A 27543-nucleotide genomic window follows, 5' to 3' on the forward strand; every position below is an offset into this window, starting at 1 on the left:
TAATGGTAATGCGAAGGGTACCGAAGAACGTGATCAATACAGTAAATAGAAACAAGATATGAGAAAATACTCGAATGATGTAATATTATTGTCCATGGTTGACCGACAATAACGATCTTGTGGCATATTCGCCACTACTTCCTGGACTGATTTATTTTTAAGTGATTTGCCTCGCGGTGGGGCATCCCTGAACCCGAGCTTTCGTTTCGAAACCCGTGACGGTCCCCTCTTCAGAAAGGTCATCCGGGTACCGAGTGCCACTTGACCGAGCACCAATATAAATGGGACTTAGACAAATGAGAACCATCATCGCCGCAGGTTGTACAGTCGTTTGGACGTTTACTTTTACTTTTAGATTGGACGAACGTTGCTGCTGGCTTCGAATGGAATTTATGTGAGTTTTATGACATTACATCGAAACAAAGCTCACTTTGTTGGAATTCTTTTGGACGGTCGTTGGTTAATGTCAGGACTAGCAGAATCACCCGATTAGTATTCTGCTGGTTTACTGATAAAAGTTGTAACTGGCAAATTCATTGCTTCTTGCAAAGTTAACGTAAGATGTGAAACTTTTCTGTTTCAGCTCAAATTATCTGGAAGCTTTTCGCAATTGGCAAAAATATTCTTCTATTTAAACTTCAAAGTATGGAAACCAGTTAGGGAATGGGAGTAGATAAGGTTCATGAAATCTTAGAATTTTGAGATTAATTCAATAGTTCATCAATATAAAGGTGTTCTGTTTGCAAAACCAAAAATCCGGTATTTTGAAAATTTTGTTTTATTTACAGGCTTCTTCGCAACCATGGGTATGGTTACATAATTAAATTTAATGTTAATACAGTTTACAAAAATCTGAAATTATTTATTATTTACAGCATCACCATATACCCTACATACGTATAATAGTATGGATAAGGTATTTCTAAGATATTGTTCCCCCTAGTCTCTACATTTTTGTCTTTTTGCCTTCTCTTTAACACTTTGTTATTTAGTTTTTATATCCTCATTTGGAACAAGGCCAACCAGTTTCTCGGTTTGTTTTAACCTTTCGAACTTAATACTTCCTCTCACTTTTATTGTCAACTTTTTTCATATGTTATCTGGCAACTTTGTTGTATTTTGTCCTACAATTCTTCCAGTAATAATTGTTGAAGATTTGTCGAATTGTTGCATATTCTCTATGAGAAAATAGAAAGTGATCGTTAAAAAAAAAACAAGTAGGAGTTGATATAACAGAGGAATTTTTTGGATAAATTAATCTGTTAAACTGTTGTCAGTCAGCTGTTAGATGGTCAATGCCAAGTAACTTAATAAATGCACTATGTTTACGGTTTATCACGTACGGCAAAGTTTTTTTTCCAATGATCATCCGTTATAATTCTGTCACCTCGGTAGGTACAGTTGCGTTACTTAAAATATTCTGGTATTTCATTTTACTTATTATCCATTTTACATCTTGCGAGGTCTTCCTCTGTTTTGGAGCAACGTACTTAAGCTACACGATTTCCTTCTTCTTTGGAACACTCGGTGTATAAGTGACCTTCTCTGACCACGCTCTCAATAAAAATAAACCAGTGCAGACAGTACCGAACACTTGCACTTCTTAAACAGAATTAAATATCGTTAATGTAATGACCGGTTCTAAAAAGTAAAAGTGAAGCGAGTTTATCGTCCACCGGCGCTCCGACTCGTTTATTGTTGTTCGGTCAAGTGTAGAAATGAAATAAACATTGACCTTTGCTTGTAAAGAGATGCATGGGTTAGAGCATTTTAGATACTTAGAGGTTAAGTATACATACAACAGCTAAGCGAAGAGGCGAAGACAGACTTTTCCCATTGCCATATTTTAGTACAGTAGACCAAGTTATAAGGGTAATTACACGAATATTATACTATTTTTTCTCTTGTATTCTGAGAATGCACCTCCTTAAAAGGTACGTAGAGTCGACAGTGGCTGTAGATGATATTTTTTGAAATAATTTGTTTGTTGAATGTTTAACAGAAGTCTTTATTTTAATTAGTGGTTAAAAAAAGTGTAACCTATTTTCAAATTTTGTTATTATACTTTGAAAAACTATGATATGACAATAGATTCATATGCTTTAGTAGTATGACGATAAAAAAAAAATCAACTGAGGTAGATTGGATTTGAAGCATTTTTCTAATGGCGGCAAAAGAAAAAAAATAGGTGTTAGATCAGGGGTGCTTGCCGGCCATTCAATTTCGGGAAGAAATTTTATATCCCTGTCAGATTTTACCGGGACTTATTTTATTTTTGCAAATTTAAGTTTCACCTCACTTATATTATTTTGTAAAATTTTATTTATCCTAAAATTGTAGAAGTAAGTAATGATACTGACAGGTTTTAATACTGTATTCTGTATTAAAAAATAATGAAAGAAGTTCCTTTGAATGTTCGTTTAATATTGTTTTAGTTTAAACTTGCAGTTTTTCAAATAATGTTTTCCGTGTGACTTTCTTCTTAAAATACTAAAGGTTTTGCGGATTTGTGATCACATGAACTTTTTTGATATATTTTTTGGCAAAGTATATGTGTATTCACTGGGCACCCTAAATTTGTATCTATTGGTAGTCAAAGAAATAGAAAATCTTCAGTATTTGGAAATGTATATTTATTCCATTTCATTCGATAATTATATTTTCCTAATTGAACCAATCTCGTGTCTTCGTTTCTGAAGTTAGCACTATAACGTATTCACAAAAAGACACCATTTAGCTGAAAAGAATTACACACCTCAGGTACTACTATAAGTTAATACACATTCTGTCCTATAAACATACATACAAAATTTATAGACATTATTAAGGCTTAAATGTAAATCATGCGTATCAATACGATGGATTCCATTAATGATAAAACAAAAGCAAGGCTTCTGGAATCTGTTATCGATACAAAATATAGATATAAATATTATAAGAGATTCTCTAGAGTGTAATTTTATACTATTAGAGACGACTTTTCACGCCATTTGCATGCGATTTATCGCAAGGTAATATATTCGTAAACTCGCCATTGAACACGATCGCTATAAATTATTTTTATAAGAAGACTTATTACCTCTCTTATGCTCATTCAGTGTTATGTAAATTTTGGCTCGAGGACATTGGTGTTGAAACAGCTTAATAGGAGATATTTTAGCTATTGTTAAAGATGAATTTTAATGGCAAGAAGAATTATGTACACACTTGCAAATTACCAGGGAAAACTATAAATTGTCCCCAAATAAATTTTCTTTATTTTACCAGACTTCTTTTAGAAAAAGGTGTTGCTACAACGTCTCTTGAGATCGTTTAAAATTATTAGTTTAAATTATCCTTGTTTATCACTAGTACATTGCACTCCAAAGATTTGTGCTCACAGATGCCAAAATTCCAAAAATATGTTTTGATTCTTCGTTGTTTTGTTAAATTGATATCAAAACTGTAATTGCATCTTCAAACTAATTTTAAAATTCTCCCTTCATCGATCTGTATAAAGTTCTCGTAGCACCAGTAGGATAAGAAAGATCTCCCAAACCTAAAGCAGCTTATTGATTGAGGGATTTTGGTTTTTTTCGTGAATTGGTTTGTATCTGTATAATTAGATTTTGAAATTTTATTCATAAAACTATATCAATAATTGCTCTATTTGTCAGGTAGAACCACGCAATATTTTACAATTAATTGCTCCAGACAGCAAGTAATCAACGATGACTAGTTAGCAATTAAATCGGGATGACTTATGTATACAGTTCAGATATTGATATTATTTTTTATACCATAAATAACGTTATAAATAGAGAGGCGTTAATGTTACTTGTTGGCGTAGGGTGTTATAAATTACGAGGTAACAGTGAAAAACGCGGCAAGAGAGGTTCAATTAAAAAATGTTGCAAAATCCATATAAATTACTAATTACTATATTACACTTTACTGTGAGCGAGAATTTTTTTGTTTCAATTTACTAACCGCAAGTGATTAAAATCTTTAAATTAGAGTCGTAAATTTACTTGGCATGTGACAGCCTGTTTAAAAAGCTACAAAAATGAAACGGCAAAAAGTTAAAAAAAATGCGAGTTCACTTCAGGTATCCGTAAGGAAACAAGAGACCACCTATGATACCAAATATCGGACATATTAAATGAAACATTTATGTGTTTATATTATTTCCGTAGGTTTAATTTTATTACAAAGACCATCCCTAGTAGTGATCAAATCTCTCGACCCAGACGGTTTATTATGTCAACGATCTGTTTATACAACTCTGTTAAGACTGTTTGAAACTGTAAATTTTCGAGCGACAATAAAATTACAAGTAAATTTGCATATTTCACGAATTATGATTACTGGGAGCCGGTATATTCATGGAGAATTAGGCTTTTGACCTTCCGGATAAACTTTAACAGAAGGTAAGATAAGTATTATGCAAATGTTTAACGGTATCGTCTTTTAATTTAACCACTCACCAAAGATTTGTTACTTTATTGGTGCTTGCTGGTATACCATATGGCGGTTTCGGGCAATTTTCAGACAAATTAGTGAAAAATGTACCATCTAATTAATAATTTTGATTAACTCTTCTAGTAGATATCTAGCAGAAATTATGATTGAGCTGCCATGTGTGTATGTGTGCATGGCCATAAAATTAAATTATCTTATAACAAACTTTTCCAACATTATTTAAGTTTATTGGTATTCTGTTTCCTATGCACATATCTTCATCATTCTATGTTTAAGAAGATCAAGTTACACTTTGTGGTTTCGTGAATATTTTTTAAAAGTTATCCTGATCAGTGGTCTTGATGGGCCGATAATCGAAACATTTTACATACCCACATGTGTTTAGTCTGCAGACAGTATTTTGTCAATAGAACATCATTATATTAAGCAGTGAATGGTAATCTTTAAAAAAAATTTCAAGTAGACGTTGAAATGCTAGAAGCATATATGGAATAAATTCATCACCTGTTAGGTTTTTAACAGATGTTTAATGGTAAATAGCAAATGACTTAATCAACGCCCTACGTTTAAAATTTACCGCTCACTGGGATTATTTTTTGACGATCACTCGTTGTTAGGTATAGAAAAGATGGAGAGAAATCAGAAGAAAAAGGCAAAAATTTAAACTCATTAAAATTACGCTCCAGATGCAGAAGATAATATTATATGCGAGGTGTCCCAAATAAAGTGAGCTCCATGAAAATTATGGAAACGGTAAGAGGTACAAGGTGACTTAGATTAGAAAAAACACGTACATTTTTGGGCCCGTTCAGAAAATGTTCTAACATTTAAAATATGTTCAGGAATTGTCAAAATATAAGTAAAAAACTGAAAATTATGATTTTCGAAAATTATAAATTATGCATAAATCGTTTAAGTAAAGTTTACGAAATTTGGCAATTTTCTATTATCGAAAACTGCCAATCGAATGACATTATCAGAATTTTTTCAGGGCTTCCAAATTTCGAGCAATTAGCACATCCAACTTTACTATTTTTTATCGCCTCCATATTGGATTTTGGTGGCGTCAAACAGATATTAAAAAAAGTTTTCTAACCAGGTATGACACATCACCATTAGACTTACCAAAATAGAAAAAATAAACAAAAGCATCATTTTACCTTAGTAATTTTTGTTTAAATCAGAGAGAGATTTTAAGAACAATATAATCTATGGCTAATAAACCGTTTGAAGGAATTATTATACGACTTTTTAAAATTGTGTTGTATGATAAAGTAATGGCAAGGAATTCGCACAAAATTTGAAGATACTTAATATGCGCTCTGTATCTTTAGACCATTGTCGTTACTGGTTCCAATGGTTAACATAGTCTGACATGTATTAGCTTATTGACTCACAACAACATTCCATTAAATTTAAATGTTTAAATTTTGCATTAAAATCTTGATATTTTAATATCTGAGAATTATTATAGCCGTCAATAGTGACAATGACTCTTTGAAAATTCCATAACTAAATGTCGACTAATACCTGTATTAAAATCACAATTTCTTTGCTTTTATTATTGTCTCTTCCATTGTAAAGCCAAGACGTGACTCCATCAGGAAGCTCCTTCATATGAAATATGATTTCTAATGACTAGTCTCACGAATGAGTAGTTTAAACTCGCTAATCCTCGGTACGTATTAATAATAATCACGGCTTCTTCATTGACAATGGTTTTATGGGCGAAACGTAATTGCGAAATTATAATTTTTCCGTCTTATGCTACCGTAAGATGTGGGAACTTCAAGTAGGTTATATTAATTATTACTGTGATGCAGTTTTATCATAAAACTATGATAATTTAACTAACACTAAGTTAGATGTTTCACCCATTCTGTGTGGGAAATTTTTAATTGATTAATTTCTACTTGCGGATATAATGGTCGAATTTTCATAACCTTAAGATACTATTTTTTAATTTAATGTGAAAGTTATCTTTTAATTTGAAACATGGAAAATTATGGGAAAAAAGTTGTGGAGTCTAATAAAATGTAAAATTTTTATTCAGTCTGAAGATATTCAGAAAATAATAAAATTTTTAAAAGAAGTTTTTACTTTTTCCTGGCTTAAGTGAAAAAGCCACTTTAATATAATTCACACTTCATCATTGAAATTTTTGCTCCCTACAACATGTCACAGCAACACTGCAGAATGTCAAAAACTAAAAATTAACTTTTATAGCACGAGATCTATTTAGAAAGAGAATTTTATGAATCATCCCCGACAAAAATGGTTTTAGCATACAAATATTGCAGTTTGTTCAACGATTACTATCGCGACCAGAAAAATTGCCGCAATATATACACGAGTGCAAATTGCCGCTGCAATTGGTCAGGGGTTGCATCAGTATACCAATAAAATATTAAATTTGAGAGATGAATGGAATTTTGTGGGTTAAAATTCGACATATGGTTCATTGGATTTTTTTTAAACGATCTTCGATTTTGTGCATTATATTCGGAAATGTGTTTTTATTCTGAGTTTGTAAACCTTTGATACGAACGATTTTATTCACTTTAATGCGTACCTCCATATCCCGCCATATCCATGCTCACAATCACATCGAAATGAGGGATATTTGTATAACTTGGTTGCTAAGATTGGTTAACATATGAAAGAAAATCAAAATCTTAGAATTTCGACCAGAATAGAACTTCTGCTAGTAACTTTATAAAAATATATATTTATATAACAAGATTGTGAATACTTTTTATTTAGAACAATTTTCAAATTTCCAAAAAATATAATAATAAGCATCAATAGTTTACTTACCTTGGAGCAAATGTAATTATTCGAATATCTTCCACTTGTAGCTTAAATTTTTTAGAGTCGCAGCTGTAAACGAAAAGAAAATCCATGTAAATTGTAATTTTATTAACAATTAGTGTCAAGAATGTATGCAGTTTAAAAATTTAGCGACAAAAAGTAATGCAAGAAATTGATTAGTTTTTAATCGAACACAACAATATGCCAATGAGTGATGCAGTTAAAAAATTAACATATTGTTTTCTAGGATGTTTAGAAATATTAAACCATAGGTACCACCTATAAATTCCAACCTATAAAGTCCAACATAATAAGTTAAAGTGAGAGCAAGAGAATTGCAGCAGAAGTAAAAGAGTTTTGAGGACAAAAAATTGTAGATGACTTTATATCTTGAAATCAAAATACTTTGACAACTTTATCCTCCCTTCTTTATCGTCGACAATTCAAAATGAATTAAATTTAAATAAACTTAACTTCGACTTGGATTTTTTTTAGTTATATTAGAAATTTAGTTATTTGCTTTGGTCGACTAAGGTTCGATATAACTTAGTTGGCAGATATAGTAATTGGAGAGATTTCATTTTTTTTAATCATATAGTCAAAGCAAGATTGATAAAATTAAAACACAGAAATGGAATGCCTAACTAATGTGATGTTTCAAGAAAATTTAAATTTTCAACAAAAAATACCTCGAATACTAAGTTTTTGCAAATATATTTCTAGAACTAACTGTATCTTTTTTGCATTCGAAATCTGTGTTTAACGTGCATCTTGTTAAATAGTTTGCATATTCGCTTTATTTCTAATCCATAAAATATTAAAATTTATATGAACATATGTACATAGATGATAACACAAATTAAAACTAACATATGCCTTTCTATGTATGTTAGTTATATAATTTAACAAACTTGCTTAAGCAGGTAGTACTGACGAAGTCTCGACTTATCCGTCCTTATAATACCCCGCCATTAGTAATAATACATCAAAGTATCTGTTTATATGAAAATTCGTCACAAGTTCAGAATGCGCCAACATCAAAGAACTAACATTGATTTATGGATATAATTAATGCGTTCCTCTGGATAACAACCAGCTAACAACTAAAGAGCGAAAAATTGATTTACTGTGTGAAAAAAAATCACCGCCCGGATTTCGAAGTAGTTCTCACACTGGCTTTATGCAAGTTTAATGATGATGACGAACTTAATACGGGTACGTAATATCTATAATTCGGGCCAGTTTATGAGCCGCTAGATAAATTGATTTTTTTTTAGCTAGGGAAGCTGTTTTTAATCAATTTGCCACTTTCAAATAATTCAAGCTTCATAACAGGATCACAAGATAATGAATATTGCGAAATAACGAGCGAGGAGCATCGAGCACAAGGAGAAGTTTAATTTAACGTATAGCTTTTTTTCTGTCTAAAAAATCACCAAGTTAATGTATTTTTATGAAGTTGACGTTAATGGTAATACACAATGCCCGCATAAAATAATAAGTACGTAAATCCCATTCAACTAAGAGGTTAAGTATTATTGGCTAATGCTCGGGGCCTTATATTTTGAGATGCGATTTCGTCGTCATATCAATGTCAGTGTAAATGTCAATTTTTTCGTAAATTTGAAAAATATGAGCTATTGTATAGAGCAATCTAATAACAAATTATCACCGCGCTCTTTGTTACATTGAATATACCAGTACGACTGAATTTATTAACAGATAATTAGAGTAATTAGTATAAATAAACATTTCTTGTACTTAAGTAAGCAGAATCTATCAAACGTAACAATAATATATGTACATAAGCTTCAACACGTGTATGAACCACCTTATAGACACACAGAGGGTTTTTATGTTTCATATTTAAATAAATAATAAATGAGAGTCAGTGATAATATATTATGTGCTATGTAAGATTTTTTCGACAAACACAAATTCCACATAAATAAAACATGAAAAAACGATCATCTTTGATTTTGAAATGGAAGTTTGAAAAGTCATGGTTAGCTACCTATATGCGGCTTACTTCACCATGGCATTCTTACGTATCGCTCTATTATTATGCACGATGGTTTTTGTTCTCGTTGTAAAGCACTTTGAAGATTGATTTATTCTTCATAATAAATTGAAGAACAGAGGAAAAGTACGAAGTCAATCAGCGAATTTTCATTATTCATAGGTGAGTTAGTTCAAGTTAGGTCAATAGAAAAACGAAGCCCTTGCCTACTCTATCTCTTTACAAAACTCCACAGTTGAACATCTGAGCATTTGAACTTAACAGTCGTTGATATTACTTTACCATGTAATATTCTTCATAGGCGTGTATACCTTCAGACATGCGAAGCATATGATGTGTGTGTGTGTGTGTACTTACATACATATATAGCTTTGAATTTGTTTTATTTTCGCAGATGTAGGTGTTATAAAATCCAAAATATACGGTTTTTTCCTTAATAGAATTTCTACCAAACTCAGTTTCAAAACGGTAAAATAAAATTACCTAACTTAACTAATTCGATCGATAACATTTTCCGGCATGAACCTGTTAGGGAGAGAAAATTCTTACCACAGCTGGACATATGATAATTGCTTGCAAATTTTCATTTTTCGATTGGGTTAATTACTTCATCTTTATCACTTATTTTTGCGTAAAAATTAAAAAATGAAAATTTAGACAATATTTTATATATTCCTTTACTGTTATGAAATTCTAGTGGGAAAAGACGATGGGCTAAAATTAAAGTGCATCTCTAAACTATTTCTTCCAGATAATAACTCTCTTATTATTTTAAGAAAAATTATTGTGAAACACTGGAGAAGTAATCCACCAAACAGACGGAACTAAGTACACTAGGTAATCAATTTCATAAGATATATTACGTACCTGCTTAAGATTGGGTTAAAAAGACATTACGTTCTTACTAGTTTTATTAGAATGGGTTCTATTCCACGCACCTACATATGTCTAGGGATGTAAAAGAAAGTAAAATCAACTATCCCAAGGCGATAAGACGCATTTCATCACCGTCTTTAATAAAAGCTAACGACTAGGTGCGTGGTGATGATGATGATGATGATGATGATGATGTTCTTCGGTAATGCCTGTCAAATAGCCCGTAAAGTTCCGGCTAATAATTTGCTAAATCTAATTATCGCCTTAAAAATGTCATGAGGTGCAACGCACTTAATTGCGGCATGATGCTCACACTACAGTTTTATATTTGCAGATCTTCTTAGAGATTTAATAGAGATTTGGAACACAGATTAGTTGGGTTTTAATCGAATAGTGGTAGTTTGTAATTATGTGTAAGGATGTAATATGAAAATGGTATCTTTGAAATGAAACTTTAAATGTCTTAGAAGACTTGAGGAACTCTGATTCCTTCATTCTTGATAATCTATCATCAAGGATGTGTTATTAAAACTGTGTTTGTAAGTTTCACAATAAGAAAATAAATGCTTTTTTCTGCTTACAATAAGTCCATTTCCGCAAATTATTAGTATTGCTCATTATTTCTATCATCTATTTATACAAGGTGATGGTACAAAATTAAACTTTCTTGGTGGTAATTAGAAGAAATCATCTAAAAAATGTATCATTTGCAGTAATATATTACGGATTAGTGAAACTGATAAATCGCCCATACCGCGAACCTCTTAATTAGCCACTTATGAACCGTCTACGTAACGGATCCTTTAGCGTTTATCCGACCGGTCTGCCGTGGTATTAATTAGTTGTAATTAAATTTGAATTGCCGACCTCGCAAAACAGTACCGACTTGTTCGTATTCTGTTTGATCATCCAATGCTAAAAAGTATGCTCGATATATAAGATCTCAGTTATGCGTACACCGTAAGTGAGCTTGAAATAGTTAGCCGATGAAAAGAACATACCTACCGCAACCAACTATTAACTTCCATTTGTTGTTTCCTTTTATCGCGCGATTCGATAATTGTTGTATTTGGTGTAAGGATTCTTATGTGCAGTTCTCAGAATGGTTATTATAGCAACACTTTGATCAAGTAGAATGGCTTCCGGAGGTCTTTAAAAGGTATAAGGACGGTGCACGTAACATTTATAGGCATTTGTGTCATCAGTTCACACTCCCTTATGTCAACGTACCTGCAGCTCTTCTTAGGCTCTACAACGACAATTTCTAATTTAACTTATTAAATTCATATTATCCTTTTCCTCGGGTGGCCATACGATCCGAATGAAAAATCGTGTTTTGATTTAACTTTTAGAATAATCTGCTGTTTGTAGTTCACAATCACAATTTCAGGTGCCCTTCCGTGTTCTATTCGTTGATTATATCACCAAAGAGGTTATGTCTGGATCAGTTCTTAAGGATAGCACCATCGCATTTTATTTTCCATTCCATTTTTGTAAGGCAATAATATTCTATCTACAGGGTGTCCCAGTGCGTTCGAGTTCACCCTCTCGCGTAAAGACTTTGGCTCGTTGCGGTGTATTAATGCATTCATATTCTTCTTCTAATAGATAGTTTTTTTAATCGTCACAATTTCTTTACACCCTCATGCTCGTACTACATGTTCACTATTTTTATAATGTAGTTTTTTCCAAATCAATGGCCTATCAGAATATTACGTGGAAAGTGGGTCACTCCATACATATTTTTTTTGTAATGTGTGGTCGTTCGCTTGATTCATCACTGATCTAATTCTTTTAACCTCTAATCTTGTTGACCTTACCGTTAATCCAAATATTTGCCTTTCAGGATGGATAGCATTCCAGTATACTTTTACGTTATGAGTTCCGATTCGATTCCCATAAATTTACGTAATGTATACCCAATTCATTTTACCGAGGTGATATAGCGGCTTGAGTACTTAACACAAAATTAGCTGCGAAATTGCGATCATCTTATGATTTATTTGAACACGCACTTTGGTAATTTGTGTTGATTCCACGCAGCATGTAATTAATTACTCGAAAATAATCTGTTATTTCTCACCTCAGCGAAGCATTCGTATATAACCCATTATTTTTTCTGCTAAGGATAATTGTTAATTAATTTGGTAATTTGTTACGTCCATAAGATGTTTTTTTATTCTTTTATTTTTTCCTTGTTGTTTTAAGTACCTAGTATATTTAGTTAAAAAGATTTCGAAATTGATGCAGAGATATACAGACATATACATGACGGAAACTAAAAACAAATACCATCAAGGTATAAAAACTTTTCGCTTTCTTTAACTTATTTTTCTTATAAATTTTTCTTAATATAATATAAGTAGAGGTTCTTCAAGCGGTGTATCACATTATTCTCAGTCAAAACTTACTAAGAATAACATTCACCTTTTGCTAAAGGCTCGGGCAAAAGCTTTTCTTCCAGAAATGTTTCGGGTTCTTAGTCTCTCACTCTTGATGGAAAGCTTTAGCACATCTAAAGTAAAACGAAATAAATATTATATTAAAATATAAATTTGATATTCAAATAAAAACTTGTCAATTACCGACTCAGAGTGCGTCTTAAATCAGCATGAAAATTCCAAGTTAAATTGGTATGAGGCCTTTATCTAAAATTTATACAATTTTTAACGGCTAAACAGTTAGGCTTCTCAATTACAACTGCATCATTAATAAAATAGCATGATATTGGTTATTAAGCATTATTAAGGAATATTATTCGTTAATTATGTTAACACTTTAACACCTACTTTATAAATGAGTTATTTCCTAATGAATGAAATTTATGGTTGTGGTAGCTCCCTTTACGCCACATTGAACATTTCGTTCGTCGTAAAGTGTGCGCCGAAGTGCTTTTTTTCCTCTGCAAACAATATTGTGTCCTCAAACCAACTGGTTCCTGCAAGTACATGAACTCAATTTTTATGCCTTCGAGTGTTTGGCTTAACAATTACAACAAGACTTCTAAATAGTTTGTCATCATAAAGGGGCTCTTAACCAGTATGCGTTCGTCTAATGGTTGAGGCAAAAATTGTTTGTTTTCCTCTGCGCAATAGTCTGTATAATCACAGAAAATCTGCTTTTAAAATTACAGCTTTTCTTATAAGCACTGGGAAGGAGACATGAATAGGGTTTTGAGCTGGTTCTATGAAATTATCCCATTACCGAGGATTGAAAAATTGTGCGGCGGTGAAATGCCCAGACTTCTTTCAAATGCCCATAATGCAAAATGCGCTGGAATGGTTATTAGACGATTTGGTAATGGTTTTGCTAGGTTGAACAAAGTGCAGTCCGCTTAACCTTAATGATAATAATATGTGGAAATGTTAAGAGCTACATGAGCTTGCCTATGTCTATAGGCTATTAATACAAAATATCTCTTAAGAAGATTCCACCAAGATATTTTCATCAAAAGATGATGAAATAGGATCAAGCATACCTACATGATCTTCCGCAATTTTCAATATGAAGCACGTCTCCTTAAATACCAATTACAAAATACTCAAGTTATGTACAAAAGAAAAACCCACATCCCCATCAATGAACCACGCAAAAAAATAACCTTTTTTTATTGTTATGAAGAGCACAAATCCCCTACGAAATTATGCTGTTCGAAAAAGCCAGACGCGACGAGACAGGTCGCGTGTCACAATGATTTATTACAAAGCAAGCGACCAGCGCGAAAAAATTGAGGAATATTGTTTGTGCCATGCCCATGAAATTATAGACGAATTATTTTAAGAAAACATGGAGAAATCGTACGTTATCTTGTAAGTAGGAAGAAATGTATGGAAGAGGTAATCTAAAACAAAAAGCAAAACTGAAGAAAATTCACTTCGTGTAGAGGGAGGAAGGAAAGTGAAAACTTTTACTTAGAAATGCTCTAGAAGTAAAAAGGATTGCTGTGTTCTTTGAAGTGGCAAATCGACATTGACAACTTCTCGGTGGAAAGTTTTAGCACTTCTTAAAACCCTCTTTGGAATATCTTCTGACACCCCACGAAGAATGTTTCAGGGCGTAATATTCAAAGAGGTCCAGAAAATTGTTCATCAGGGATGCTTTATCGAAATATCATAGATGTTCGTGTGTCCGGGATGAATAGCTTTGAAAGGAGAGCATTGTTACGAAGAGCGCAGAACCCTTTCAGGTCGATACTGTGCGAAAACTGTAGACGCGACGAGACAGGTCGTCCGGCGAGCGGCGTGGGCATGTACTGTGTCACAATGATTTATACGTAAGCAAACAAATCGCTCGAAAGCTATAGTAGAGTCACTAAAGCTAAACATTTTAATGTGATAATAGTAAAGTAGTGAAATAGTAATAGATTATTTGTTGGCCATTGTAATGGACTCATTCCACATAATGAATATCAAATATTTTCATGAATTTAATGTAAATTGTCAATAATATGTCTATTTTTGAAGACTATGCTGTTTATGAAATGCATTCTCTACGTAGCTTATTTATTTTTAAATAACATTTTTCTTAAAAAATAGTTAGCTTCAATCGCTCTCCATGATAACGCCAAGATCACTGTGTTATTTTATTAGCAGATAATCGAAAAATTATGACTGACTAACGGTTTGCCGTTTATTAAATCCCAACTCTAAATTTGTTGATTTGGCCAACAACTTATTTAGATCCAAATAAATGCGGCAAAAATTATATATCCAAATATACAACCTTAATTCCAAATTCCCCTTCACATAACTGTATCGTCAAAAGACGGAAGGCAATTGATACTTTGTTAGAAATGAATCGAATTCTCATCAGTTGAACCTGTTATAATCGAATTCGCAGATAAATCCTTAGATGGCATAGCAATAAAACTTAATTGTTTTCCCACAGTCACAATATAGTAATAATTTACCTATCTACCGATCCGCTATAAAATTTTGTCCCATTAGGATCTCTTGCTTGAGAAATGCCACGTTTTATGTAGCATTCATAATTTGCATCATTGCGTAGATGAAACTCATCAATCTTAATTTGAGTATTTGTTCATGTTTTTAGAGAGTAGAATGGTTCAGTGTCAATCTTATTAATTGTTTGTCGAAATTCTTTGAAAATTGATTAGGTGAAAGAACACTAACATTTTTTATTTCAAGTGCAATCCTGTATATGTTCCTTCATCCTGTATGTCTTTCGTCTGCATAGTCTTATTCTTTACGTTTTTTCCTTGCAGTAATATTGTAAGATACGTATGTAGTGATATTGGCTTTGAAACTGAAAATACACTATATTGAATAATAATTGTACGATATCCTTTAGAGCAATTTTAATCTTATAGGCATATATTCTGTTACAAGTATACAACCAAATAGGTAATAGTCGACATCCGTTAATATTAGTCTGCACAATAATTGAAAAGAAGACTTTTATTAATGGTGTACGGAAATTAAGTCATTATCGATTCATTAGTGAACAGTGAGAGTAACTCTTATCGATAAAAATTCATTTATAATTTAAAATTAAAAAAAAAAATCTGGAAATTGAATTGAAACGTTACAACTTTTTTCGATTTAGAAGCAACGTTATAATTTTCAATAATCACTTCTTGTTTGAAGTGTCTATTCTGTTATATTTTAATATATTATGTGCCTGCATTTATTTCATACTCGGTACAATTTTCATTTAAAGAAGCTAAATAAAGTTTACAGTAGCACGCTTTGAGAACTTAAAAGGCAATTTACTTCTTTCCGTATATAATTTGCGTTTTTTTTTACTCTATTGCATAGGAAAAACAGCGAATCTACTTGCTAAATGCTATAGTAATCTATCTTGCGGGTTGGGTGCCTAGTGTGTTAATAAAATCGTTTCTGCTTTGGTTCTGGAGAAGATTAGATGATCACATTAAATCGAATTACCTCACAATGATCAACGTAATTTACCGTTCAATATTTTATATCGTATCTATCTGAATTACCTCTACAAACTACTCTTCAATATACTTTTTATTCCTTTAATTGTTCTAATAATATATACGATTTTCATTAAATGGTTTTAATTATTTATTGGAAAATGATTTAAAAAAACTTGCCCAATTTTGGAGACACTGATTGTAAAATCACTTTTTGGAGGTACATAAGTGCGCCTGCTTCATTGGTATTCTTCACTTAACTAAATTTAAAACAAAATTGCAAATAATGTATGGCTTCGATTCATGTTTTAGAACTGTTAAAGTTGCCATAGAAAAAAGTTAGAAAATATAGGACAGAAGTGATTTTGAAATGAGGTGAAATTTCTTCACCACTTTCTCTTAACAGGTTCAACTACTGCGATTTTTTTAAACTTAAACCAGCGTTCCGTTAATAGTTTTATTAGATCCGACATTTTAAAGTTCATCGGAATCTCGGAAACTATACTTTCAAAAACCTTCAACTTGGGCCACCCCGTGCGTCTGCATCAATTTGCCAAACACGAATTTATGCTGCCCTGTATATTCGTGTCCGCATCTGAACACTCAACTAATTTATAACCGTATAATGGAATCCTATTCTTCACACTCTCATTTATTTGACATACTTACACTACACTGTATTTTGGGTTCTGAGCATTGCTTACCTGCAATTAAAATATATGAAATTAAAACTTTGCATTAAAAACAAAATACAGGATGGGTAATTGACCTTTTTGTTTAACATTCCGATTATGATACGCTTACGAAATTCGGGTCAACAAACCCATTATTCAACGAAGCGGCCTTGCAAAACATCTTGTTAATAACATTGAAACTGTCTAGGTGAAACCACACAACTCTTGCAGCCACAATAACCCACATTGAAGGCTACAATTTATTAAATCTCCAAGTCATGCGAAAATCAATCATACACAAATATTTTATGCATATTAGTATAATAATAATTATTCAGGTTGTTAACCGTGTAATTTCTGAATTATTGCCAACATACAAACCTGATTTAGTTCGATTGGACAGAAACGGATTCATTATTGGCTAATGTGTTGTTCTTATAGGGTTCGGTAGTTTCCTCGATAACTGTAATGCTATACATTTATAGATCGAATTTATTATGTCCGTTATAAACGAGACGAATTAAAAGGAGATTTGCTTGTTTATATAGAGAATTAAAAAGGGATTAAATATGTTTGATTAGTTAAATTACAGGAAGAGTTGGTAGATTTGCTGAGGTCTCTATGAAACGATGCAGTAGGTGAGTAAGGCTAGAAACGATAAATAAATCATCATTATTGGTACCTACCACCGGTCAATAAATTACATCGGCTCAAAATACGTAGGTACTTAGATACAGCCATCTTATCTTTGGATCTTTCCTTCAGTAATAAAATTTATGTGTGTATAAGTTTGCAACGGTAAAATACAGAAAATGGAGTATTTTGCTCTACGTAATTGCAATTCACTTTCAGTGCTTTTTATAGATATGTGTAAATAGTATTTTTTAGAATTCTTATTTTGGAGCCCAGGTTCCAAAACGCAAAATCCAGGAAAATCAACTAAAATTGTGGTTCAAAATGGATTAAACAACAGGTCAGTATTACCGCAAGTCTTGGCGTAGATATTCAGTGGGTGGTAGTAGATAATAAAGTTATGTGAGGTACAAGTAAGAAACTTATCAGATCTTCTACAAAAGAAGATAAGAAAGTTGAAACAAAGTAAAAGGAATGGACAGCCACATAATGAAATGTTGGATTTCTGATACAAGTGTTCACGTCCAAAATTCAATAGTCTTTATGTTCTCAAATTTATTGTCTGTAAGAGTTAAGTTTGTTCTATTTATGACTCCTTTTCTTAAAACAGAAGAAAGAAAAAAGTATGGGTTTTTGGGTCTTTTGTTACTTGAAGTTAGTATTTTCACCCATGTAAAGACCAGATGACCAGGACAATAAATCAAGAGAATGGTTGCACTATACTGACGGGTGGTAAAAGTGTGAGTCTTTAGTAGTTAGTTCGTTACAGATCTTTTGACCGTTAACACGTGCCTTCTGACTGTAATAAAGAAATTAGAGTTCTAACAGAAACGATCTGTCTTAGATTCTTTTATTTCTATACCCCATAATCTCACATGAAAATTTTGAAATTTTCATTACCAAGCTCCGCTTCGCTTCATTTGGTAAAGGCTTCCTTCCGTGACAGAAAAATATATTTTCGTCACTCGTTGACAAGATTCTATTTTTTATTAATGCCATCGACTTATTCCGGTCCAATTTTTTATAAGTTGGTATTTCTTTGCATCATCGTGCAAAGCACTAGCACAAACGCGCTGTGCAAAAAGAGCATAATCAAGCATAATCGAGATTATGTCGTTTCAAGAATCTCTCAACCCATTATACAGGCTTAGGAAAACGAATGTACTAGCGGCATGCAACCCCATTCCTGCTGAAATAAATTGGTTGCGCCGCAACACACAGTAGGCATCTATGTGAGATTATAATGGCGAGTGTAATAGAGACTTAATCTTAACACTTTTTCACTTACACATATTTTCTTCCTTGATGTAGATTAATCATTTTAAGTATAAATTGTTGTTGAGATAGCTTTGGATGGTGTGGAATCATTTGAAGCTCGCGAGCCGATCTCACGATCGTCGGATATGACTGTTTGTGCATTTGCGCCAAGATGTGTGAAAAGTATGTATAATTGGAATTGAACAGAGAACATTCAGGCAACTCAGACTGATTAATATTTTGGAATTTTCTAAAATCGCTTAAGTTTTAAATATTTACTATTTTCATAGAATATAGAATTTTTGATCGTATCTCAAAAATATGATAAGAAAAATAGATAATAAAGTGTTTTTTGAGTAAATAAGAAGTCAACGGTAGTTGAACCTCATTGATCCTGCGATGGCCTTATATACCGGCAAAGGTACCGATCCTATTTACGAGATACGTTATGAGCACACGCTGCCTCGGTTACACGTTACACTATCTGAAAATGGCCATGACTATCGTCATATCACTAAATCAGTTGGTCTTTAATGTCAATAAATAGGCCGCAGTTAACATAATTTTTATGTAAAACCTGTAGATTCTTCACCATGAATGCGTGAGTAAGGCAGTTCACCAACGGGAGTTCCATTATCTCTTGTGGAGCCTTCGAGGACAACTCCGGGAGATGGTTTGGAGTTAATGACAAGATATCTTCTACGTCTTTCAAACATACTACATAAAATAGACATCTAACTAATAATTGGTAGATTTGGATTTTGATGACACTGTTGAATTTTGGGCATTAACGAGTACGGTAATCCGAACTACCCTGAATAAAAATTTTCTAATAGCAAGTAAATCGCAGATGGTGACAATAAATTTTTGCCTTGTTCTGTTCTCAAGGTGCATTGATCAAAGTTCAGAAACAGGAACGAAAAGATCTCGTTATAGGAAAACACTGGAAAGATAGATCAAGAAACTTGAAGGGGAACTCCCCAATTTGTAATTTCCTGATATTACTCTTGTAGGGTAATGTTAGAACGATGTCACCTCAGAAGGATGTTTGTGACGTTAATGAAACAGAATACACCTTTCTCTCTTAGTTTTGTTCGGGTTATTTTAAAATTTCCAGGGACAAAATTTACGAACGTTCAAAGAGTATAAATTAAGAAAATATATTTTTACCACTTATTTTTAAAAGAAAGCAAATGCCTAAAAAGAAAAATTGACTAAATACGACTAAAAATATGGTTATCCATTTTTTACGTTCGATAAAATATCTAAGACATCAACTATCGTGGCGAGATCCACCACTCATCGAACCAAACACCTTCCTGTAGACTCTCACAAATTGAAACGTATCGACTTTTTTCAAAATATGAAACAGTCGCTTGGTTCCTTTTAGAAAAGCGATATCCAAAAGTACAATAAAATTAAGGATATTTCTAAACCGATGCCATTTGATATATTTTGTAAACACTTGATTTGTATTCGCGCACATATCTAAAAAATTCTCGATAATTTTCGTAGCACTTATTAATTTTTTTTAAATATAAACTAAAGAAATATTCATCTTTCATTAAATTGTATAAGTCGCAGAATACATGTTATTAATTCCCTAGATGTCCACTCATGTAAATCGAATGCCAACAATTCCGCCTAACCAAACATCAAATTAGATACTTGATAATTAGCTGCGGGAATGGTTTGGATATCTTAATAACATTACAGTACTTAGGTAGTGTTTACTTAATACGGTAATTACTATGGTTTACTACTAGATTCACCGTTCAATTTTCTTGTCGCCAAGGATGTAATACGAGAATACTTTCTAGATTATGAAAAATTAAAGATACTAATTAGGTTTGAGAAAATCCTGTGCCTCACCTAGTTTACTTTGAAAATGATATTTTAAGTTACTATGTTGCAAATAATAATGACGAAATTGCTTTTGATCACATGGAATTTTCTTATCTATTGCTATTTTTGAATGTGAGTATTAGGGTCGAGTTACTAAATGAAGCTTGGAATAATAGTAATTTTTAAATTATGGTTTGACTATAACAACGTGAACAAGACTTTGGAGATGAGACATTATAACTTGTCATAATTGACTTGAAAAAGTCAAGTCTGTTGTACAGAGTGAATCTCGGCAATGTCATTACCCTCGAAACGTTAATAAGATTAGCCCCCAGCTATACGTCATGAATTTCATGTCTCAACCCCAGAACATTATTTAATTTAGAGACATTACGTCGTATGGATGAAAGTAGTATTTGATAGTGCTTCAAGCATCTATTTCGCATGTGGAGTACCTGCTACACCAACGAAGCGTTTGCTTTGAAGCATATAATGATAGTTGATTGAAGTCACATGCACCATTGTTTAATGGTGGCAAGGTCACTATTCATCACGGACTCTAGGCTGCCAGCGTCAGTACCATGCCGTAAGATTGTGATGTCATCGTTCAACACAGTGAACACACCCCCAGTGAGCTGGCGAGGTAAATCAGTTATATAGATTAATAACAATGATTGCGCAACAACTGAGCCCTGCGGCACTACAGCAGTGACCCCAAGTTCCATCGGTGAGGCTTCCTTCACAATCACAGCCAGTGTACGCCCGTCAAGATACTATGAACGAAACCAGTTCAGCGATACCCCTCTAACACCATAAATCTTGCTTGGTGCAGTAGCAGTATTTCATGGTAAACACAACTAAAGGCTCTTGTAAGGTCATAGAACACAACCACATAAACCTCACTGTTGTTCGGGCGAGTGGTAAGGTGCTCCGAAAATGCGAACAAGGTATCATTGGTACTTTTGTCTGATTGGAATTACAAGGACCCTCTTGCAGTTGACTGCCTTCGCCAAGAATACCACATCAAGTAAATCATGACACTATGCGAAGTGCTATGTGTAATGATGCGAAGAATCCCACTCGTTACCTAAAGCTATGTGTTTCCTAACACTTTACGTAAATAGCTATTGAAGACCATCAATTATCGGTTATTGGTGATATGTTATCGCACACAACGTTTTTAAACAATTAAAACTGTTAATGACGAAGTATCTCCAAAATGAAATAGGAAAGTAACTTTTGTGCAAGGCGAGTCAGTTCGAGTTCTTTGAGAAAATAACAGACAATGCAAGAGACTTTTCCTTTTCATGTTCTCATTCCATGTTCATGTTTTCATGAGTTTCGCACTCGGGCCTGTAATAAAATTACTGTCTCCAGCGAAAGCAGCAACTTTATTTCCTTTTCTCTACCATCTAATGATAAGTGTGAGGCAAAATATGTGATGAAAAATTGTCAATACACCTGGTTTTTACGGATTCTATTGGCATTGCTTTGATATGACTAGATCAAGGTGTCGCGGTTGACTGAACATTCTGTGATAAATATATGTTCGGTGCCTGAACTCTGCTTTCGTATACCGAATTTTCACAAACCTTACCGTATTTTCTAACAAATTCAAGATGAAAAAGTGTCTCGATGGCTGATGACAGAAAACGGCATCAAAACGGTTTAAGAACATTTGTTAACAGTATTGCTCCAGACAATCATTCTTGGCCTTTATCCGCGTAGTACTTGATCAAACTCGATTTCTTCGGTCTCAAGTTGCAGCGATTTGAAAAGTAAGAATAACGGACGAGGCACAAATAAGCCCGTCCGGTGGGTACCCATGCACCAACGGGACATGGAAAATAGTGGGTTATGCCCGGAATCGACTTATGCAGCCCATAAATCCATAAATCTTAACACGTATGTGCGGATTTAAAAAGGAAACAATTTCGAAGGAACGCCTTCGAGATGGAAATAGTAATATTATTACCGTTAAGAAAACAGTAAAGTACGCTTGTTTTTGAATTAACTTCGCGCTTGACGGTATAAATTATTTGCTTTATCTGAGTAGTGTTTCTTTATGGCAATCTTTTAACACGGAAATTCACTTTTTAAATGCAGGAAGCCATTTTAGGAACTAGGAAATACTGTGCTTTAAACATATAGATTTTACGTTATAGCTCGATATTAATCAGAATTTCAATTAGGAAGCGAATTTAAGTTTAATTTGATTTCAGTTGCCAGCTCTGGAACTACAAAATGACGCCCTTGGGTGATTTAATTACACCCCTGACCATTAATTTCTTTAATGCATCCAATATCATTCATTAGTGATTTCCATTTATTTATTAATTTGTGGCTTGATTATTTTGTATCAAACGGTCTGTTTAGAAAGTTTGAGATTACTCAAAAAATTGCAGAATGTCATCTACGATAACGAGATTTGCTTGGAACAAACCAAACTCGCCCAGGATTCTTTCAGCTCATTTCCAAAAACCTTCTGGAAGTGCCGAAAGTTCGAATACTTTGGAGATGCATGGAGACGAAACTCCAAAGGCATCTAGAAAATCGAATGAGACCTTCAGGACGTTTGGAAAATTCAGAGCAGTACCTACAGCTGGAGGTTGCCAAAATGTTCCACAAAGTTTGATAAAATGAACTACCAATAGGAGTGATGACAAAGGAACTTCAAAGGAACTTGTTGCCAAAACGTTCCAAAGAGCTGTGAAATCGTCGAAGAAAAAGCGGCCACATATAAAAGATCAAAACATCAGCTGTTGGCCAACTGACAGCCCAAAGGCTGACCCACCCAGGATCACCTAGGAAAAAGAAATACTCTTATTTGTTAATTTAGCTACGAATTCGTTTAGTCACTGGTGTCCATTACGAAAATTGTCACTTTATTTGTCAAAATTTCAAAAAATGCATTTATTGCGTACCAAATCAAATGATACGACACTGGATCCTTAGATGCCTCATCAGCTCGTTACACGACTCGGTGGTTAGACCCGGTTTAATGGGATGCCATGTATTTGCTGCCTATTAGGTAATACGAACTGAGGAGTACCTTTGGAATTTTTAAATTGGAAGTCGCTTTAAACACCTTCAGCGACCGAAGCAGGATGTTGTGCAATCAAAAAGAAGTTCGAGGATTTGCATTTTATTGAAAGTCAAATGAGAGAGAACGACCAGCGAAATTACTTTCATAAATGAAAATGCCATTGCACTATATCTGGTCAGTTCGCTTTTTTAATATCGAATCCCGTTAAAATCTCTGAAGTGTTGACATTCTTTCGATTATGTCAGAAAATATTTTAAAAAAACATATTGATGGGTGTTATAAATTCCTACTGCTAGCCATAATGTGGCGTGGACAGATGTCTGAGAAACAAATATGACACTTTCTCTTTCTAACCAATCGAAAGTGCTTAAGTGCTGTTTCAGACTCTTGGATCAATTTCAATGTGGCATCTCGATGTGTCCATTAAAGAGAAGGAAATCATCAATAAATATTGCATAATAAATATGAATCAATTGCTAAAATTTACTGAACATTTTTCCATAAGAATTCCAAAGAACTTTGAATATTTTTTTAGCTATTTAAATATTCTGAATTTTTGAAAACTTCAGAATTGCCGAGATGTTTTGTTCTATATATTGCCTGAAATTTCTCCTCAATGTATTTATAAATCATTTCAACGATTAAAAGATATGTTAAGGTTTTTCGAGTTTTTCTACTAGTTTTAGCAATTTTCTAAAAATGTGTCAAATTTTCTGAAAATCTTTTATTTGTTTTGATATTTGAGTGTTGATGCTACTAAGTTGTTCTATACTTCTTGGGGATGATTTTGGAATTTTCCCTCAGTGGACTTTCAAACCATTTCAATCTTTCGGAAACATCCCAAACATTTTTACAGATTTGGTTAAGTTCGTGAAAATCTCTTGAACCACTTCTTGAGAGTTTCTAACGGATGTCAAATGTCGAACTAATGGACGATTTTTGAAGCTTTGCTGAGGAACTTGTAATGGTTATTGATTTTGTTTAGATGAACGATCATCTCTCGGCCACAATTCAGTATTTGTCCCCTTCCTGTCTCTAATTACGTCTGACATTAGATTTTCTTAATAAGATTTGCAAGAATGTCTATTGTAAATATTATCATTAAATTAATTTATTAATTTTTTAGTAACTTTTGGCTTCCCAACATGTCTTTTCCAGTTATTTCGCATCGTTTAAAACTCGAGTATAATTCATCATATGCAAGAACATATTCAAACTACCCACCGAGCCGTTTTAAATTTAGTTGGAATGTTAATTTTCATTCTCATCATATCTCATCAATACATACTGGTTTGTCGAATTTGCGGTTATACAATTCTGTACCGTTAACTCAATTACCCATCGAGACTGAAAAATTGTAAATTCTTATCTCATCCCGACCTCCGAATCGAAGAAATAATAAGCCGTCAGTCGGATATTGTTGAAATAGTGAATTATAGTTATTAGTTAATTGTTCTTAACTCATTTGATTTATACATGAGGAAGAAATCTACTGCTTTCTCTTATGGAACTGTTGCAAATCATTGTTCCATATTCATTTGATTGGAAGTTCTAACTAATTAAGGCTCTTTGTCATTTGGTTAAAGGCACTCATAGAGTTCGTAGAAGTGTTTGCACACGTGGCATGGAGAGCATAGTTGGGTGTTTTTATGGCTTTCGTAAGTTACGATTAATTGCAGACATATTAGGACATGTTTTGATGTCAATAAGGGGAATCTTCCTTCCTTGAGTAAATTGATGTTTTTTCATCTTCTCCTTTATTTGATTGTGCTTTACGACTTCTATAATATGACATTAACGTGAAGATAGATATTGCAAAACTGAATGTCAAGTACTATCAAGGGTTAGGTTGAGACACCTTAGAATTAGACTCATAGTTCTTTCATATGGTTTCTTGCTAAGACAAGACGGTTTCATGTATTTAGAAAACGAAGAGATTAAAACCACTGGTAAGGCTACCAAGAGGGTAATATCCTCTTGATAAAGTTAACATAAAGGCACATTATTGATCAGTTTTCGGTTAAAACTAGCACCCATCTATTAGAAAATTGAAAATATATATTAAACTGGAATTTTTTTTTCGACTACCTCTAACCAGTTTTCTATGTATACTGTAACTTAATACAAATTGTTCCTGAATCTTTCCTTGTTTGAAAATGTGAAGACCAAAAGTTTTAAACTGAATTTAACTTTATATCAATTTCTTTTATAATTGTATTAATTTATCATTATACATAAACATTGTCGGTCATATCTAGACTTCTACAAAGCTAATTCAATTAAGTTAGAAAAACAGATTTATTGTTGTTCTTTTAGGTTTCAAGGAATTGTAGATATATATGTATATGCAGAATTCTTGGTGTCTGTCATGTGAATCTTCTTTTCTAGAGTAAATTGATGGTCTCTCATGTTTCTCTGTAATTAATATTGGTTTATACTAATTACTATATTATAAATAACTAAATAACACTAGACTGACTCAAATTCAGAGCAAGGAAATTCAAAGGCTAAGACAAAAATGCAGAAGACACACCTCAAAAGAAACTGAAATTAAATTATAATACAGGTATTCCCTGGCACGTTGGCATCCTTGCGGACAAAATATCATAACCGAGAAGAATTTTTATAGCCATTGCTAATTGGTAACATTTATTCTTATTACAGTTACTGGCTCGATATGGTCCGTTCGGTTGGCTTTATGCTTCTATTGTCCGGGTACTACAATGATCATTTTTTTCATGTCACGAGGTTGCTTCTTGCGTTACCCTTCATACTTCCTATAATTTTAAACGATCAACGTGGTTCTGTCAGGTTACCGATATTCTAATACATCGGATTAAACCATACAGATTAAAATCTTCATTTTCCCCTTGGTTACCACGAGGCAGCAACATGACAGTTAAAATAACCCACCATTATGGCAATATAGCACATTTTATTCAGGAAGTACCAAAGGCAGAGCTTCCTGGTTGTTATTATTGTAGTTCATTCCCACAGAACAATAATTATTAATAGAGTCGTAAATCCAATCGAAGCATTTTCACCAACTGATCCACTTAAAACAAGTGTCACAGTTCCTTACCTGCACTACATATACCTATAACTGTTCTTGAGAACAGCGCATTTTTGCATCGGGGTCAAATCTGGCCTACACGGAGTCCTCCTTGTTGGACCGGTCCTTGGGACCAGGTCACTTGGGCACAAATCCGCCGAATTGTTTATGGGTATCGTCGGTTACGTTATGGGTGTTATTCCGTGACTAAATTGGTTTTAGTGCATTCTGTGACTACGCAAGTCCGTTATATTATGTCAGCGGATCGAGGGCGACAGGTGCTTTATTGTTTATTGTCTGCAGGTATGTTCTTACAAACCACAATGTAAATCTATTTTTTTCTACTAGATACATAAGCGGTAACTCCTACTGTGATGGCCCCATTAGTTTAAACCCTTAACGATGTCACTATTTTCTTAAAGAGTGATGTCAATAAAAGCAAGTTTAGACGATCATGGAAGGTCAGACCAATGTTGGGATGCCCCAATTTGTTAAATTTATATATTTGGCATGTTTAGTTAGAGACTAAATACTATCGTCTCTGTAATAAGGTAACAGCTGTTGGTTGAGAAAGAAGCTAACAATTAAAATTTGTTGTATATTGTACAAAATGTGATGGGATCTATGGTGTGGTATAAGGGTTATTTTCAAATCGAAAAAATTCTAAATCAAATATCTGGCTCGTGCATTTAATCTTCCTCCCGATCCGATAATCGAACCATGCAAATTTAATTTTATTATGAATTATACCATCCTGTTACGGTGAGTGTTTGCGACCACAAAGAAGCTAATTAGATTGTTTATGGAAGACTATACAGCATGAGATGGCTACTAAACTTTGTTCTTTAATTCCCAGTAACGATCAAATTATTACTGCTTTGATAAAAATTTATCAATACAAAGTGCTAGTAAATTGAAAGTGTGAATGCAACAAGTGTTTATATAAAACGACAAAAAACGATTTGTGTT

The 27543-nt window shown here is 33.2% G+C and overlaps 2 protein-coding genes across 6 annotated transcripts in view; one reads left to right on the plus strand and one right to left on the minus strand.

Annotated features, from left to right (window-relative positions):
* Window positions 1–27543, plus strand: part of Atg16 (Autophagy-related 16) — a 164232-nt gene that overhangs the window by 37359 nt on the left and 99330 nt on the right. The window lies entirely within an intron of this gene.
* Window positions 1–27543, minus strand: part of LOC136412168 (uncharacterized) — a 102258-nt gene that overhangs the window by 30111 nt on the left and 44604 nt on the right. Inside the window, exon 1 of one of the 3 annotated variants that reach the window (XM_066395130.1) lies at window positions 41–61. The exons of the other annotated variants lie outside the window; for them this stretch is intronic. The gene's annotated coding sequence lies outside the window, so the exon portion shown is untranslated. Of the gene's footprint in view, window positions 1–40; window positions 62–27543 lie in introns of those variants that run through there. 3 annotated transcript variants of the gene reach the window in all.

Source organism: Euwallacea similis, chromosome 11 (genome assembly GCF_039881205.1).
Source record: "Euwallacea similis isolate ESF13 chromosome 11, ESF131.1, whole genome shotgun sequence".
NCBI lineage: Eukaryota > Metazoa > Arthropoda > Insecta > Coleoptera > Curculionidae > Euwallacea > Euwallacea similis.